The sequence below is a fragment of the Mobula hypostoma genome, unplaced genomic scaffold, assembly GCF_963921235.1.
Source record: "Mobula hypostoma unplaced genomic scaffold, sMobHyp1.1 scaffold_100, whole genome shotgun sequence".
NCBI classification, from domain to species: Eukaryota; Metazoa; Chordata; class Chondrichthyes; order Myliobatiformes; family Myliobatidae; genus Mobula; species Mobula hypostoma.
This window is the reverse complement of record NW_026948183.1, coordinates 113,384-130,340: the sequence shown is the minus strand read 5'-3', so window position 1 is coordinate 130,340 and position 16,957 is coordinate 113,384. Positions and strand designations below refer to the sequence as shown.

Sequence of the window (16,957 nt, the reverse complement as noted above, 5' to 3'; positions counted from 1 at the left end):
CGTGCCCCGCTCTCGTTTCGTCACCTCAGTCAGCCACTCTCTCACGTCTCTCCCTCGCAACCGCGTCCCTGTCTCCCTACCTCTCGATCCCCTCACCTCCTATTCTGATGGTCTACACCAACGCTGTTCCTAATGTCCCGGAGCTGCCGGTCGATGGGACAGTCCGCCCGGGAATAACACCTGGGATCGGGCGGTGAATCTGGGTTGTGCTCAGGACGCGGCTTTATTAATGACCTGTCGCACCCAGTTGAACGGATATTTCACCGCGCTGATCACCTGCTCCCTGAATTTCGACTGAGTCACAGCGTAAATAAATGTGTTCGTGCAGCAGCTGAAATTCTTCAGCAAAATCCCGGCGTTGTGAAATATCAATTCAGAATCATTGAAATCGAATCCAATTCCTTTGATCTCATAATACGTGAAATTTACAACTAGTGTCAGCCACAGGGTGATGAAGCTTCCGGAGATGGTGAGAAGTAAGATCACGGACCTCCTCCTGCTCTCCATCTCCGGGTCACTGCGGTTCTCCGCCTTGCTTTGACCCCTCAGCCCCTTACGGACCCGACTGGCCACTAAAATGTTTCTGACTGTCAGGGCGTTGAGTAACAGGATCACAACGAATGGGATGAACGGATTCAAAACTATATCAAGCCAATCGTATACTACCCATCCGGGGTCAGTGAAAGTATATTCCATGAGCTTGCAGAACCATGTTACATTGTCGATTATCTCTCCGGGTTCCCAGAGGAAGTAAGGGGAACATTTTTCAGAAAGGACAGCACGGCCGTTGTTGTTTTCCCGGTGCAATATTTTGTTTTCAGCTTCTGACAGCAAATAGCGACAAAGCGATCAACAGTGAACATGACGGTGAACCAGACTGAACAGTACGTGGCTGTGAACCTCAGTACCTCGACAACTCTGCACATCGGGGTAGTGTTCAGAAAATTCCACGGAAAGTAATTCTTTATGACTTGACGCACAAGGACCTCGGTGAAAACGGTCAGTAGATCCCCCGCTGCCATGGCCACCAGGTAGCGAGTGGTGCAGGTAGAGAGGCCGCACTTTCTCCGGGACAGGATCACAATCGCCACCAAATTCACTGCAGGGACAGAGACAGAGAACAGACACCGGGAATTATTGAACACATACTCCGGGAATGGACACGGGTTCGGGTTTCCGCCAATGGCCATGAGCGCCAGAGGCGGTGAACAGCTGCTTATCTATCACCAAGCAGGGGTCAGACTGTCTCAGACCTGCCTTCCCCACTGTGGAGATATGACGAGATGTGGGTAATCGTCGGGATCAACAGAAATCCAGTTCCGGATGGGGCCAGTTTCACTGATTTAACCCTGACTGACCGGGCCTCTGGAAAACCCATCACTCATCTGCTTGGAAGTAGGTGCAGAGGAGATGTCAGGGGTAAGTTTTTTTTCTAAATTACTTTATTTACAATTTTCAGTTTTACAAAGACAGAATCTATTGAAGACAAAACAATACCAAGGAAGTACAGCTCCAGGCGGAGCACAGACAAAATAAATCAAAAACTAAAACAAAAAGGCTGCCAGACAATTTACAAGATTACATAAGCCATGTAAAGTAAAATGAATAAAGGAATCCGGTTAGGCACCACACCCTCTCATGAGAGGAGACAGGTCAAGGTCACTATGTATGTGAGGTAATGTGACACTGAGCCAAGAAGGGTCCCCATATTCTCTCAAATGTATTCTGTGTATTAGGTTTGTGCGGACGCAGTCTTCCCATTTGTATAACAGACAACATCTCCTTGAGCCAGCGTGCGAAGGTGGGTGGAGTAGAAGACTTCCAGGTCAGAAGAATAAGTTTCTTAGCCACCACCATTCCTAGATGCAGAGTAATCTGCATGTCCTGCGGCAACTCAACAGTCTCTGCAGAGCATCCAAAGACGGCGAGGTCGTGACTGGGCTGAATGTCTTTAGAACAGACTTTTGACAGCCACTCAAAAATTGCAGTCCAAAAGTTGTATAGTGTAGGGCAAAACCAGAAAAGATGTGCTAGTCAGCCCTCGGCAGAGTGGCACTTGTCGCATTCAGGAGACACGGATGGGAAGATGCGATTCGGTCTTGTTTTTGAATTATGCAATCTATGCATCACCTTGTACAGGATTAACCTGCAGCGTGAATTATTAGAACAGCAGTGAACCCGGGGCATTGCCTCTGCCCAAAGATCCGCTGATATCTCTGAGTTCAAGGCCCTGGCCCAGGCTTCCCTAATAAAATCTGTGGAGAGCAAAGGAGTAAAGCAATTCACAAATTTTGATATTAACTGTTTGGAGTCTGGAGGGAGCAAGAGGTTTTGAAGAAAGGGATGGGTGGTGGAAGTAGACTCGAAGTGTGGGCACTTTTCCTTAACGTAGTATCTGACTTGGAGATAGCGAAAAAAATGTGAATTTGGAAGGTTGAATTTAGTGCTTAATTGTGTGAATGATGCAAATTGGCCGTCGATGTACAGATTAACACCCCTCTCTCTCCAGACTGCAAACACCCCGTCTAATTGTCCAGGCTCGAATCAGTGATTTTGATAATTGGGAGTGTGTATGGAAACACTGGGAGCTTGGTGAGCCGCTTTTATCTGATTTAATATTCGTAAAGAATTCTTTAAGGTAAAGTTTTGTTGGATTAGCTTGTCTGTCGAGGTATAAGTGGAAAGCAGAAGAGCAGGAAGTGAAGAATGTTTAACAACAGAGGCTTCCAGCTGTAGCCATGAAGGTTTTTCTTCCACCTCCACATTTCCAGCATTAAAAAGCCCTGGAGTTAGCTGCCCATTAGTAATGTTTGAAAATTGGCAAACTGTTTTTTTTATGCAGAGAGTGGTGAGTGCGTGGAATGGGCTGCCGGCGACGGTGGTGGAGGCGGATACGATAGGGTCATTTAAGAGACTTCTTGATAAGTATATGGAGAGACAAATAGAGGGCTATCAGTAACCTGAGGTAAATTCTAAGGATAGGACATTTTCGGCACAGCTTTGTGGGCCGAAGGGCCTGTATTGTGCTGTAGGCTTTCTATGTTTCTGTGTTTCTATGATGGGGCCGAAGAGGGACCCAGAGCGAAACAACACACACAAAGTGCTGGAGAAACGCAGCAGCTCAGGCAGCGATCATGGAATTGAACAAACACTCAAACAGTTCCGGACCGGTCTCAGAGGGAAAGTAGGAACAGCTCAGTAACCAGACGCTGAGTGGTTCCAATAGTGGATTAACTCCACAGCACCGTTCAATTCGGTAACATGCGTGAGTAGATCCGTGCTCACCGGTTCAGGTGATCAGGCCCAATTCTTGACTAAGAGGCAGTGACATCCGACTGTGACAGACGTCACAGGGAGACGTGCGACATAGGAACAGGGTCTCACTCGGAGCTATAACTCAGAAACCGTGAACTGCACAACGTAAACCCCTCCCAGACAGACCGTCATGGAGAGATGTCCGTCCCCAAGACTGGAGACGGTCCCTCTTAATCTCTCCCAGGCACCCCTTCCTGGAGAACTGCCTGTCCCTAGCTCTGGTACTACACGGGGCAGAGCCTAACTAAATTTCTGCCAGGCACCCATTCCCGGAGAACTGCCTGTCCAAAACTTTGGGGAGGCTCTAGGCAAGATTCCATTAAAACCCACCCAGTCAAACTTTGCTAGCGATTTGTCCGTCCCGAGCGCTGCTGCAACTCCGGAGACGGTCCCGCCGGACGGCTCTAAGTCACACTTTCCCACAGAGTTGTTTTTCAAAAGCCCTAATACAACTCTAGACAAGGTGCCACTCAGACCTTCCCATTCACATCTCCCCGGAGAGCTGCTTGTCTCCAGCACTGGGCAATTCTGAACAAGGTGTCACCAACGGATCAAGTGTCCGCTCTGATGAATAACTCATAAGCAGTCAACACCTCAATGTAAAACTCTCCCAGTCACGCGTGCGCGGGGAGATGTCCGTCCCCAGCACTGGCACCAATCTGGTCAACGTCCCATTAAAGGTAAGAGCAACGTTCGGCTCGATCCCGTGAGTTCGGGGAGAGGCGGAGGTTTACTTTCTTTTGTCATTAAATATGAACATTCAGAATGTTGTTTTAACAGGTTCGATATCATTGAAGGATATTTGTGCAAGGATCATTAAGTTAGAAACTTGGAAAATGATCATAAACAGGTTCACACCGGTTACACGCAGGAATACCAAACATGAATTACTCTGTTCACTCACCAGGAACTCCAGTGACGGCAATGAACACTCGCAATATTTTATCCACACTTAAGTACCTGTCCAACATTGTAGACATTGTCTCTGTCCAGTGATTTGTCCCCCTGTGCTACAGGCGATCTCTCGGAATGAAATGTCCATGCAGCGCATGCCTGGGGTTTTAATACCATTCAGCGACTCCACGGGGACAGATTCCAACAGCTTTAAAAATGAAAATTAAAAAAAAATATTTACACTCCGATGACGTCAGGCAAGTGTAATCTCCGCGGAGACCGTTTGTGATTAATTTAGGAATTAATTGTGAAACTGGAAATAATGGAAATTGTGATGTTTCTGAAGGGTGTAAATTGCGAGAGGCGTTCCTCCAGCAAAGGGGTTTTGTTTCAAAGACCGTCAGACCCAACTCTCCACCTCAGTTTCGTCCATCGGTTGAAGAGATTGACTGAGAGTAAAAGGGCCATTCGACTCTGATTCACCGCCAATTGTAATCGCAGCTCATCCCACTGTAACCTTATCACCCACTCCCGATTACCAGCAACCATCCTCAGCTTGTTTGTGTGAAGTGTACCAGACAGTGCCCTGGGTCAGAAACACGTTCATCACCATTGAGAGAAATATATGGTCTCAGACAGGAACGTGCTGCCTGCTGTTTACCTTTCACGACAGAGAACAGAGAAAGTTAAAGCACAGGATCAGATCGTTCGGCCCACAGTGTCTGTGCCGACCACGACGACACATTAAACCGATCCTACCTACATACACACAATCAGTCTCCTGCATTCCCTGCCTGTCCAATCCTCAAAAAGAGTAATCTTGGGCTCCTGGGTTCTCTGTTTTCAGAAGCTTTTGACCATTTGTTTGAATTAGGTGGACTCGACAAAATTGTCTACGCCTTCAAAATTGTCATCAATTGCAACGAGTTTCCACTGTAAACATGTATTTAAAAGGAACAATTTGTCAAAACAAAATATTGAAGTCAATTGTGTCATTGTAGCTTGCGAAGTTGAATTGAATTACCTTTCTCCAGGATTGTAGGTTCCTGTTGCAGGTTGAGTTTTAGATTTTCTATCGAGAGTGTTTAAGAAAATGCCTGTTCGTGGTGATGAATAAACACTTTCATATCTACGATTTCTTCAGTGACGTAGTCACAGTCCGATCATCTAAGGTTCGTCAGGGAGGCATCTCTAACCCTAATGTTTGACCATCAAACTCTAAGGGTGGTGAGTATTTGTCAGAAAACACGACGGAGAAATGGAGATGTGGAAAACAAAGTGTAGTCGTGTATGTGTGTGTGTGTGTATGTCGTGTGCGTTTCTGTTTTCGTTATGTGTTTTATCCTGACAGTGTTTGTCCTTTTTGATTGTTTTGTGTGTGTCGGTGTGTGAGTCTGTTTGTATCTCCGTTTGCCTGTTTGTGTCTGTCTATGTGTGTGCCCGTGTGTTTATGTGGCTGTATTTCTGTACGCCTGTGCCTAGTGTTAGTATGCGTCAGTTGTCTATCTCGATATGTGCCTATGTATGCGCACGCGAACGCGCAAGTGTGTGTTTCTGTGTGAGGCAGTGTGTGGTTCTGTGCCTGTGTGCACATTCCTGTCTATGTGTGTGTGTCTGTGTACATGTGTGTCCCTGTATGTCTGAGTTTTCGCGTGCTGCAGTGTCTGCGTGTGTTCGTGTGTTCGTGTCGCAGTTTGTTGATATATGTGTACGTGTGTGCGTCTGGTATGTGTGCGAGTCTGTGCTTCTGTGTGGCTTTGGGTGTTTGTGTGTACTTGTGTGTACCTTTGCATTTGCGTGAGTGCCTATGCAGGTCTTTGCGTGTTTGTTTCTGTAATTGTGTGTGCGCGCCTGTGTATGTGAGTGTGTCTGTCTGTGTCTGTCTGAGTGTGTACGTTGTGTGTCTCCAGTATGTGTTTGCGTGTGTGTGCGTGCGTGTTGCTATGTTTCTGCGTGCATTTCTGATTCATTTTCTTGCAGGCACTCACAGTAGAACAGAGAAATACAAGGGAATCAACAACAACAACAAGAAAAAACTATACACAAAGCCCGAAAAACTCATAATATTGAAAGCATGAGTTGTACAGTCCTGGAAAGCGGGCCTATAGATTGCAGAATCAGTACAGAGTTAAGGTGAGTGAAGTTATAGAAACATAGAAACATAGAAAATAGGTGCAAGAGTAGGCCATTCGGCCCTTCGAGCCTGCACCGCCATTCGGTATGATCATGGCTGATCATCCAACTCAGAACCCTGTACCTGCCTTCTCTCCATACCCCCTGATCCCCGTAGCCACAAGGGCCATATCTAACTCCCTCTTAAATATAGCCAATGAACTGGCCTCAACTGTTTCCTGTGGCAGAGAATTCCACATATTCACCACTCTCTGTGTGAAGAAGATTTTCCTTATCTCGGTCCACTTATACCCACCGTGTTTCTGGAGCCTGATGGTTGAAGGGTAATTATAGTTGCTGAACCTGCTGGGGTGGGATCTGAAGCTCCTGTACCTCCTTCCCGATAGCAGCAGCGAGAAGGATGAATGTCCTGTATGATGGGGGGGGGGGGGGGTCGGAGTGGTCAGTGATGACGTATTCTGCTTTCTTGTGGCAGCGCTCCTTGTCGATGTGTTCAATTTGCCCTCGACGGGCTGGGGTGAGTCCAGCACTTCCCCCGACTCGGTCACTGGTGTTTCATCCCAGACAGTGATGTCCTGTATGATGGGGGGGGGGGGTGGTCAGTGATGACGTATTCTGCTTTCTTGTGGCAGTGCTCCTTGTCGATGTGCTGGGGTGAGTCCAGCACTTCCCCCGACTCGGTCACTGGTGTTCCATCCCAGACGGTGATGTCCTGTATGATGGGGGTGGGGGTGGGGGTCGGGGTGGTCAGTGATGACGTATTCTGCTTTCTTGTGGCAGCGCTCCTTGTCGACGGGCTGGGGTGAGTCCAGCACTTCCCCCGACTCGGTCACTGGTGTTTCATCCCAGACGGTGATGTCCTGTATGATGGGGGGGGGGGGGGGGGTGGTCAGTGATGACGTATTCTGCTTTCTTGTGGCAGTGCTCCTTGTCGATGTGCTGGGGTGAGTCCAGCACTTCCCCCGACTCGGTCACTGGTGTTTCATCCCAGACGGTGATGTCCTGTATGATGGGGGGGGGGGGGGGGTGGTCAGTGATGACGTATTCTGCTTTCTTGTGGCAGTGCTCCTTGTCGATGTGCTGGGGTGAGTCCAGCACTTCCCCCGACTCGGTCACTGGTGTTTCATCCCAGACGGTGATGCAACCACTCAGGATACTCGCCATCGCGCATCTATAGAAGCTTGTCAAAAGTTCAAAATGATACACAGAATCTGCGCAATGCCGTGGAGGTTTTCGTGCTTCCTTTGTGATGCTTCTTACGTGTTGGTCCCAGGTAGCTCCTCAGAATTTATAACTCCAAGACACTTAAAGTTATTGGCCATCCCCGACACCAATTCCCCAGTGAGAGCCCTGATCCTCTAAAGTGTGTGTGTGTGTGTATGTGTGTACGTGTTTTCGTATGAGCAGTGCATTTTTGGTAAGATTGCGTCTGACTGTGCAAGTGGAAAAACTTTCGAATTAAGGCCCAGGTGGGACGATAGTGTGGGAGTATTTTACGGTCTACATGAAGAGTGCGGCAATATCATGAGCTTAATTGTACGAAGGGGTGAACTCACGGAGTACATACCTAATGAACTTGATAAGGTTGAAGTAAAGCCTCGTGAGGTCAAACCTGGAGACCGAAGGGGCTTTGGCTGTGTTGAAAATGCCAATCAATCAGGAAGGGAGATAGAGCAGCAACCATTCGATGTCATAAACACAAGGATCTATAAAACTGACTGTTCGGATTGGCACATCGTCTTTTCCTGCTCCTGTCCGCCTGAACTCGTGTCTGCGTACCTCAACTTCATCCCCCTTGGTACGGCCTCTTCCCATCTACATCCACAGAACTTCACCTGATCTCGTTCCCTTCAACACTTTTCAAGTCATTGGCCCTGATCAGCTCGTTTTGGCCATGGATTTCCAGTACCAATACACTTTTATCCCCCATCAAGAACGTCTTGAAGAGGAGAAGATGGCGATGCGACGCAGCTCGCGGTGGCCACTCCGGTGGTGATATCTGTTACCTGTCAAGTAGGGTGCCGTGCACAATCCTGATTTGATGGAGACAGACGTGAGAGCACGGGGGAACATCTGGTGAAACTTCTGAAATGCCTGCTTCGCTGCCGCTACTACTGTGTGATCCAGAATCTCCGGAGGGGAAGGCCCCGAGTCCTGGGCTTTACTTGTTGCTCGGCGGCCGAGGCGGGGTCCAAGCGCACGGCAGAGGATGGCGTTCGGAGCTCGGTCTCGGAGGGCTGGTCGAAGGCTCGACGTTTTTGGACGGACTCAGAGTCCGCTGCGGTCAGGTGCTTCCGATGGTGCGGCATCGGCAAATTTGCGGCGCTTGGAGGTTCATGGCAGGGAGAGTTTCTCCCTTCTAGCGTCTGCGTCAGATGATGAGGTTATCGGGTCTTGAGACTTGAGACTTTTTTTTTACCGTGCCCATGGTCTGCTCTTTATCAAATTACCGTATCGCCTTGCACTGTTGTAACTACAGTATATGTTATAATTATGTGGTTTTGTCAATTTTAGTCTTGGATTGTCTTGTGTTTTCTGTGATATCACTCTGGAGGAAGATTGTATCATTTTTAATGCATGCATTTCTAAATGACAATAAACGAGGACTGAGTGTCCTCATAATCTAAAAAAAAGTATCGTCTTCCATTTCGATAACAGACTCAGCCAGTTCCCCTCCAGCTAGAACAGACGCTTTTGTCCATTTAATCTGTACAGAATTGTTATTCTGCAGAGAGCCAGGACCGCACGAAGACCATAACACTCAAGACCCTTCCCATTCATGCACCTATCCAGACTTTTCTTCAGTGCAATCAAACACATACAGAACTTCTGATGGCAGCTCGTCCATTATTGCAACATCCTCCGAGTGAGGAATTTGCCCCTCAGGTTTCCCTCAAATATTTCACCTTTCACCCTTAACCTATGACCCCCAGTTCTAGTGTACAACCAACGTAAGTGGAAAAAGCCTGCCTCTATTTACACTATCTATAACACTCATAATTCTGTATACCTCAATGAAATCTCCCATCATTTCCCTACGTTCCAGGAGATAAAGTCCTAACGTATTCAATCTTGCCCTACAACTCAGGTCCGCAAGTCCCCGCAACATTCTTGTAAACTTTCTCTACACTATTTCAAACTTATAGGTATATTTCCTGTAGGTAGGTAACAAAATCTGCACGCAATATTCCAAGTTAGCCCTCACCAACGCCGTAAACACCTTCTACATCACAACCCATCTCCGTGAACTCAATACTTAGATGTATGAAAGCCAATGTGCCAAAAGCTGACCATACGACATTATCTACTCTCCCGCTACCCTCCATAAGTTATGAATATCTATTCCCAGATCCCACGGTTCCACCGGATTCCTCGGTGCCCTAATGTTCACTGTGTTATTCCTACCGTCACGGGAAGAACAAGGAGATGCCCGAGCAGTCTAGAAAACTTGTCGCTAAGCGGAAGGGATCTAATCGGCAGGTCTTAAGGAAGGAAGATGCATATTTACGCCGATTCTTGAAGCCTAATCCCGGAGCGGGGGCAATAGGCTCCGTGACGTCCGTCTGTGACTGCCGTTGCCTGAAGATACAGAGGCGGAATTGGACTCTGATTTGTCCACTGTTTCTACGATTGAACTTTGTGAGCTTAGTGTGAGGACAGGAACCAGAATCCAGATGGCGTGTCCCGTCAGCTTGTCAAACCGTGACGGGAGGAACAGTCTACCACCACTTTGCAGGTAGTCCGGTTCGCAGCGTCAATGCGTTGGGGAATCGATGCTTGCTCACAGGGTCGATGAGTTCGTGGCCTAAGGTAAAAGGAGATGATTTATACTGCTCTCGTTACATGCACGTATAGTTCAAGTCTTCGTGTGATTGTGCAGAACGTTTGAAGTTAATAACTCATTTCCTTCTGCCTTAGGCCACGAACTTAACAATCACTCCTGCTGTGGACCACTTTCTGGAGGTCCAAGACGCCGACTTCTACAAAGAAGGGATCGTATGCTCCACGACCGCTGCACTAAGTGTGTAAATGTAGGAGGGGACTATGTTGAAAAATAAATATGCCAGGCTTTCTAAAATTGACCTCTTCTACCTTCGGGCACGAACTGATCAATCACCCCTCGTATTCTCCACCGCGCGTTTAAAAAAGTTTTTTTTTAAAGCTTTAGATACGATGCCGAATCTTCGCAAACTTCTACGGAAAACCCTAAAGGTGCTGTCCCTTTTTAAAAAAATATTTCGACAATCAGACCATGAGAAATTGGTGATGGTGGTGTTGATGACGATGATGATGATGACGATGATGATGATGAGTATGACGGCATCTGTCTGTCTCGAAGGTCAATGGAAATATAGTTTGTACTATGGGTAAGTCCGTTGTAGAGTTACGGCACCTTCTACATCTGTACAGTCCAGTTTTGGAGGAGCAGGTCTAGCTGCAGTTTCTGCCAGTGGATGTTGTGCCGCGCTGTGGAGGCGACCCACGCCGAGCTTAACAGCTCCCTCCTATGTTGGTTCTGTCGCTGCAAACAGCGGCAGTAGTGTGAGATCACCAGGGCAGAGCTTGGGTGGAAATTACGGGGATCTTATGATACCCAGTCGTCAAATCCACCCTCCACCGCGGTCTCGCTGGTGTAGTCCAGGGGAAAGCGAAGCAATGTGTTTCTACCGGCTTGGCTTAAGGAGCTGCCGGACGGATGTCCTGTGACGTCCAGCACGTTAAAGGCGTCAGTCCGGCTTTTTCTCTCTGGGTTTACACCCGTCGCCTTCGTCTCTCCCGGGGCTGCCACAATCCACTGTGGTAATTACATATAGCTGGGGATTTGGCTCACGAGCACCAGGGCGTGTCCACACGCCGGTGGGCCTGCGTGCTACGAGTGCGTGGGCCGAACCCCCTCCCCGTCTTCTGTAGTCCACCCCGGGACTGAAGGGTGTTCAGTTTCGTGTGTCGCCAGTGAGAAGCACAACATGGGGCTTGGTCTTGGAGAGGCAATGTACTTGCAGGAAAAGAGTTACACATTCAGCTCTCATTTTTTCGTGACACTGCTAGTCAGTGACGGAACCACTGGTTGACACATGAGGTTACAAGCCGGAGGATCAGAAACAAACCACCGAGTCTGATCCTCCATTTCATCATGGCTGATCCATCCTCCCTCTCAGCTCCACTCCCCGTGTCCCATCACGCCCTGAATAATCAGGTATCCGTCCACTTCTGCCGTACACACACACATTGTCTATGACTCCAAAGATTCACCACTCTGATTAAGTAAATTCCTGTTCACTTCCGTTCTAAAAGGCTGGTCTAAAATACCCAGCACAGGAACCCGCCTCTCCAGATTCACTCTATCGAGGCCTTCCCCGCTTTCTTTTCTTCCATGGTCTTCTGTCTTCTCCTATCAGATACCCCTTTTCCAGCCCTTTATCTCTTTCAGTAACCAACTTCCCAGTCGTTTACTTTACGCCCTGCCCCTCTCTTGCATTCATTGATAAACTTCCACCTTGTACTCAATCCTCCCCTTCCCCACTTTCTTATTCTGACCTACCTTCTTTGATGTTTAGAAGAATGGTTTCAGCCCAAACTGCTGCCTGTTTACACCTTTCCATTGTTGCTGCCTGGCCTGCTGAGGTCCTGCAGTATCTTGTTTGTGTTGCGTGGGATTTCCAACATTGGCAGACTTTATCGTGTTCATAGCTCGTGTACACTTGAGTTACTGTCGTCTTCCTGTCAGATAGAATTAATCCAGCCATTCTCGTTGATTTCGCTCATTAACGAGGCATTTTTACTCACAGAACTGCAGCTCACTTCAATTCTTTTGATACCTTTCTTGTTTTTCTCTCACCAATTTCTGAAATCCGAAGTCAATTGTACGTGAAAATCCCGGTAGATGAGCAGTTTCTGAGATACTCAAAACATCCCGACTGGCACCAACAATCATTCCACAGCTGAAGTCATGGAGAACACATGTTTTCCACATTCTGGCCTTTGAACTGAGCAACAACTGGACTTCTTGACATGCAGCATGTTTTTATGCACTGTGTTGTTGCCACAGGATCAGTATTAACGAGTTCATGTACAGCTGTACCTACTAGAATGGCCACTGTCTGTATTTCCCATTTAGACAATACCTCCCCCATCTCGAATAGGAGCACGGATGAGATCCAGGCCTAATTATTGCAATTCCCCCTGTTTTCCAACAACAAGTTGTCTCTGACATGGCAATGTACCAAACACTGTGATGCTGGTGTGGTGTGGGAGTCACTGTTCCCTCTGAGCTCCATGGGTGCGCGGCCGCGCTGTGACGTAAATGCTCCCGCGCACGTGGCCTCTGTTGCAGCGCGGATGGAATTGCGAACAGCTAGAAAACATTTCCGAAACGTGAAAGCTTTGCTTTGTTTTACCGTATTTTATAATACCAATTGATAAATAAAATCAAAAGTATGTGATTTATTTAAATTTTATTCCAAAGATTCATGGAAGTATGTTGCAAAAAAACAACACATTGAAAGTGCCGCTCAGCCTTCAGGCCGTGTAAACGTTACCTGTTGTGAACAATGGTTAGTTCACACCCCTGCAAAGAAAAAGATAGAGGGAGCGTTGGAGCCAGCACAACGTTGCAGCCTATGCACATTAATCACGATTAATAAATAGATTTGAACATGTTTGAGCACCACCGGGTGGGAATACGTTACTACCAAAGGAGTTCTAAAACACCCGTCCGCTCTGCTAGCCTGCAAGTCAGCCCTGAGCAAGGTGGAGAACCTGATTAGTTCCACCCCCCACCCCCACACCCACGATCAGGTCACTTGAAGGCATGGGAAAAGTTGGTGGATTGTCCTATGAGCAGCTGGCGAATATCACAAACCCTAGTTATCCGACCACAGGCTCAGGCATACACTCTCTGACAAACATTGATAAAAGCTACGTTCACCCGTCTTGTAAACACAATGGGAATGGCAAACCACTTTTTGAGAAAAAAATGCCAAGAACAATCATGGTCCTCGAAAAGATCATTTTCGCCACGTCATACAACACGACACTTAACGACAACGACAACAACAGCACCGAAATTTCTATTTCAGACTGGTTACTAAGGCTAAATAGAGCGGACAAAACTGTTTAACCCGGAGGATAAATGACAAAGAAATACAGTACTAAAGAATAACACAGAATAAATTCATTTCGCCTCGGTTGAATGAGAGATGAGCTTTAAGTACTTAACAATACAGAATGAATGTGGAACAGCGAATACTCAGAAAATCCTATTACAGTAATTATAGATGTTTTTCCTTGAAAATTCAGTGCGAATGCTTCCATCATCTCTTCAGCTACCCTTTGCAGAAACCTCTGGTGTAGTCCATTGGTTCAGGTGAGTTATACAACTTCGGACCTCACAGCTTCCCAGTCTCATTGTTCTTAGTCAAGGCAATTGCAGTCACCTGTCGCAGATACGTACGAATTCAAACATATCCATCGTGATTTCCACCGTGATGACTGATACAAGATACTTAGGAAGTTCATCCGCCATTTCTTTGTTCGCCATTACTACCTCTCCAGCGAACTTGCCTCTCTTTTACTCTTTATATATCTCAAAACAAAAGCATCCTCTTTTATATTCCGGCCTATCTTACCTGAAATTTCCTTATTATTCTCCTCTCCTTATTATTCTTTAGTTAGTTGTTGCAGTTGGTTTTTAAATCTGCCCAATATTTTTGTTCCCACTGTTTTTTGTTATATGGCAAGCTCCTACTTTTGCTTAATTTTGCCTTTGACTTCCACTGCTGGCCACCTTGTCTCATCCTCCTCTTACACCGTGGATCTTGGCACCTTTCTGAACTCTGAGGTAAGACTGAGAAATTATAGGATAATTGACCAGTGGAACTGTGGAAAATTCGCTCTTAAGGGAATTAACGAATTATTTCAGCACATTGGATCATCTTTCTGAGCATTTCCAGCGCGAACCCATTCCGGTTGAATATGTTATTGGAAGCGCTGTACTTTCCACGCAGTTTTGAACAAAGGGCAAAGCTTCCCACCGCCCCGAACCCTCCTCAGGACCGCGCTTCCTGCAGCTGCAGCCGGCCCTTCCACACTCTGCACTGCATTGTTCCCGGACCGAGGGGCTGAGGATCGCTTTATTCATTGCTTCAGTGGTGGGGCCGTCACTATCAGTCCATGCCAAACAGCCTCCAGTAGGTACGTGCGTGGGTAATTCGGAAATCTACCCACATTGCCAATGAACATTCAGGGGTGGAAAAGAGGTGATTATTCCATTATAGAGACCGTTGCTGAGATCTAACGTGGGTCAACTCATATACTGTGCTGTTTTCCTTATGCCAAACGGATTATCTAAGGATAATTACTACGTTGGTAGCTGGTTTATTTTTCTTTGCTTGTGAGGAAATGCCCATGAACTTCAACATGGCTTCGCGGATTCAGTAGAAATAAGAATTCAATCTTTTTTTTTGCGTTGTTACTGGATGAATGTCGGATTTTTACTGCATTGCAGGTATTAGATAAAGCTTGGGAGGCGATGGTACTCGCTGCTATTTAGATAAATGAGAGGGGACTTTATGCACTTGTTTATATAAATGATTGATCGGTTGCTGGTCAGATGTAACATGACGAGACATCCTGACAGCAGTGTGCACAGTATGTTTGCTGCTGTAAGGGGAACTGAAACAGGTGAAGATAGAGGAGATTATTTTTACGAGGTGAAATATTGTGTCTTTGGAATTCTGTTCCTCAAGGTAAAAAAAAGCAGCAGAGATTTTTCCATGTGTTTAATTCCAGAGAACACAGTTTCTTGACAGGCGAGGGAGTGATGTGTTTCAGGCTGCGCAGGCTTGGGCCGCTGAAATCATAGTTCAGTAGAGATCAGAGAATCCGAGAATGGTGGAACAGGATTCAGAGGTCGAATGCCCTGCTGCTACTCCAATATACAAACAGCAACCTCCGCCAAATAACAGACCCAGTGAATTTAATATTCAGAGTTTTTCCATCCGTCACTGATGAAAAACGGTTGATCTATGTGTAAAGTAAATGCGATGTCAGGCAAATTCACCAGCGGGAAATGGTCTAAATTTGATATGATGGGGCTGTGATCCTGCAATTTGTTTCCAGTACGTGAGCAATAAACTGAAGGAGAAGGGCGTCCGAATCTTGCTGACGACTTTGACCGGTAGTTACCTCCGGGAGACCGTAGATAAAAATAGCAAATTCTACCCTCATTGTGCACCTTCCTATGTGCCTCCTGTACCTAATAATGTGACTACTGAGTGCATGTCCGGGGACTCCTGCTGATGTTGCCCGTCCGCTTCAATACTGACCACTATGCTGTATTCCGTGGTATTCGATGAAGACGGGGAGTTGATTGTATTCGTTGTTATTTAGATGAAGGAGAGATTTTATCCGCTGCTGTTTAGATAAGTGAATTGAGCCATTGCAGGGGACAGTAAAAACCAGGCGGATTTTGAACAGGAATGTGGAGAACATGTTTGCTGCTGTAGGGGGAGCTGAACAGGTGAAGACAGATGAGGTTATTTTTCTGAGGTGGAACTAGTGTGTCTTTGGATTTCTCTTCCTCAAAGGGAAAGGGAAGCAGATCTTTATTTCAATGTGTTTAATTCCACCGAATACAGATTCTCTGCAGGCAAGGGAATTAATTGTTGCAGACGGTCGCAGGGATGTGTCACTGAGATCACAGTCCTGTTTGATCATATAGAATGGCGGAACAGGACTGAAGGTGCGAATGTCTTGTTACTATTTCAACATACCAGTAGCACGCTCTGACAAATAGGAGACCGGATGTATTTAATGTTCGGTGTTTTTCCAGCGATCTCAGACAAGGAACGTCAGATGTATCTTTAAAATAAGTGCAATGCCTGCCAAATTGACCAGCGGGAAATGGTCATAATTTCACATGAATCTACTCAGACATGGTAACTTGTTTCCAGTATGTGAGTAATAAACTGAAGAGGAAGGGCGTTCTTATCTTGCTGTTGACTTCGACCGGTTTTTATCTCTGGGAGATGGTTATCTCGGCACAGTTGCTCCACAATCGGCCCATTACTGTAATGGTACAACTGTGGATTCTGTCAAAAATGGGTCTTTCTAAACAGGCTGACTTTTAAGTTAGCTCCAGGCAGCTGGGCACCCTTACGGAATGCCCAGTGTTAAATAAAAAAGCAAAAACAAAAATACTCCAAATGCATAATATTTTACAAGAGTTGACAGCGCCCTTCCTTCTTCTTTCAGTGAGCAATAAACCCACAGTGATTTTTGCCCTGAGCTGTCGCTGGAGTTTATAATCTGACAATAAACTGGTCCCAAGGTGAACAATAAATCAAAGTGACGGCACCAACAGAACCGGACTAGAATGTGGGTTGTGCTCCCTCCCTGGGGCAGATCAAATTTTCGAGAGAAAGGTAATAATTACATCGCGCCCTGCTGTCGTACTTTTGGCTCGAACCACGTGTTAGACAAGCTCATTCAAACAAAATGAGTCTTCGCGTTTTTCACTACAGGCGTTGTGGAACAGGGTGCGGCGTTACATGCTGAATAGACTGAAGATCAGGTTTATGAGCGTGTTATCAACTGAACATTGCTCAGGGTGTGA

At 46.7% G+C, this 16,957-nt stretch overlaps 1 pseudogene; it reads right to left on the bottom strand.

Annotated features, from left to right (window-relative positions):
• Positions 1-210: 210 nt before the first annotated feature.
• Positions 211-4,366, bottom strand: LOC134341501 (probable G-protein coupled receptor 139; annotated as a pseudogene).
• Positions 4,367-16,957: the final 12,591 nt, after the last annotated feature.